We start from the raw sequence: 2,401 nt of genomic DNA on the forward strand, positions 1-2,401 counted from the left end.
AGAACATATTATCCATACGTATTCATATATCCATTGATATCCAAAAAAAACCTTAGATATCCATATTAAATAAGAAATTCAGAAAGAGACAATGGGGACCGGGGATAGTGTTAGGGTTGATACGGCTAATTTCGACAGTTGTATCTCGCTCTTTACACTTTTGAGGGCGCATATAATTCGTGTGTTTAATGCAAAATAGCTACACAAACTTTCGCGGGTGAGGGTTCATTCTAACAGCATACTGGTTTCTCACAGCAGCGCTGTGCCAGAATAATGAGACGCGAGCGAAACTGCTTTTCACGCAACTTTGTGGAACAACCCAGAACTTCTGTTTGGCTTTGCAAATGCTTATGCAATATTTCAAGGAAAATGAGTAATGGGTCAGCGTAACGGCACATGTAAGTTCACAGGCCTCTGTGCCACATCTTACCAAATAAAACAATACGGATACGCAGCCATTCCTGCACATGGTGCGATTTCGATCAGCGGCAGATTTTGAGGAGGCCGGTAGTGCGTTGCTGGTGCCTCGTCGTCGCGGCACAATTATAACAATTGACCACGTCGATTTTAATACCGGTGTTGGTGCTATCAGCATTGCCGGCTTCAGAGAAACGCGATTGAATACCACGCAAGATAAAAGTAAAGTGTACACCACCAATGTGAAACTGAAATACAATTTTAAAGCGCCGCGACGGAAAGCGTTTTTGTAGCAGCGTCAAAACTTATGTAGCTGCGACAGAAAGTGGCACATTTCTAACGCCACAACAGAAAATGTGTAGTCGTGACAGAGAGCTCCTGCTGCGACGTCACAATCGCTGTCGTGATAGAAAGCTGTTGCCGCGACTTGAGAACTCTTGTTGTCGCGACAGAACGTTTCTGTTGCGACTTCAGAACTCTTGGTCTTTGTGACAGAATGTTTCGGTTGCGACATCAGAATTTCTGTCGTAACGTCAGAAATGTCTGTCGCAACAACAGAAACGTGGCAGGAATTTCTGTAGTTGCGACAGGAATTCCTGCTGTCTTTTTCAACTGGGGATAGCAATAGAAAGCTTAAGACCTGAAATATAGTTCATTCTACTTGAGAACTGGTTGGACATACTGGAAAGCCTTAAATGTAGCGAACGATAACAGCGTTGTATATGCAAAAAGAATCTCTATTATAGGTACTTTGCGTTCTGCTTTGTAAACTCGTCCGTTAGCGTCCGCGAACGTTCCAGGCGAAAGTTTAAAAGCCACTTTCATTCATTCAGGCAAGCGGTCAGACGACACTCTATCATTTCTCCATAAGGTTATTGCTCGTCACGTTAGTCAGGCAATATCACAGAGTTTTCAAGCCCTAAGAAAATGAAAGCCAATCAGTTAGTACATTTTTTTTCATAACTAAATATTTATGATCACATTGAAGGTACCCTTGTTATTGAGCCTGAGAGAAGACCACAATCATATTTCAAGAATACTGCTTGTTTCTATTGGGTATTGAATATTCAAAATTAACATTGCATCAATTGTGTGTGTGCCTACATTCTTAAGCAAGTTCCCGGTTAAACAGCGACTGCAGCGAACAGTCCACAGCATAGCGAATGAAGACAAAACATTGAAGCACAAAATTCGCCTGGCGAAACAGTTTTTGTTTTCGCGTTGCTCCCATGCTCCGTAATCTTACCCCTTTTAGCCTTTCTGCCGCACATGACAGCTGTTGAAAGCGCTAGTTCTATAATGCTACTCATTTAAATACATCTTTGCTATCACCAACTACATAAGCGTTTGCGACAGTTACACGAACTATATGCATAGCACACACGATCGCGGGCGTTGAACAATCGACATAAAACGATAGCCTCGGAGACACAAATGTATGTACAAATAGCTGTGTGACCTCTCTGTGTCACTGTAGTCAACTGATCCTGTGGTTAGAGTGTCTGGTTGTTGCGGGATATACCTGCGTTCGCTTCCCAGGTGCTTGGACTTAACCTTCGTTTCACGTTCGCTTTCGAGAAGAGTGCACTGGTTTTCGGATTTAGAAACACGGGGTAGCGACCACATCCCAACCTATTTGAAGATCGAAAGTTTGACTAGCTCCAAGTCCTCCAGAAACGTCCAGTGCACCGATTGGCCTAAATACAACATAATAATGGAAGACTGTTGTCGTGACGGCATCTCCTATAACCTACAGGGCGCCATAAAGGATGCCATACAAACAACCACGCATTCGCTTTCGAGGAGTTCTTCCCGCACCAATTTCGACATCGAACTAGCAAAACTTCGAGCAAGTCGCCGTCGTGCGGAGCGAAGATATAGACGCACGAAGTCCAATCATGACTTGAGATTGGCTAGACGAACACAAAAGAAAATACAGCGTCACATGAACAAGCTGGCTTCACGACAATGGGCATCCTTTTGC

The sequence above is a fragment of the Dermacentor andersoni genome, chromosome 7, assembly GCF_023375885.2.
Source record: "Dermacentor andersoni chromosome 7, qqDerAnde1_hic_scaffold, whole genome shotgun sequence".
Classification (NCBI taxonomy): domain Eukaryota; kingdom Metazoa; phylum Arthropoda; class Arachnida; order Ixodida; family Ixodidae; genus Dermacentor; species Dermacentor andersoni.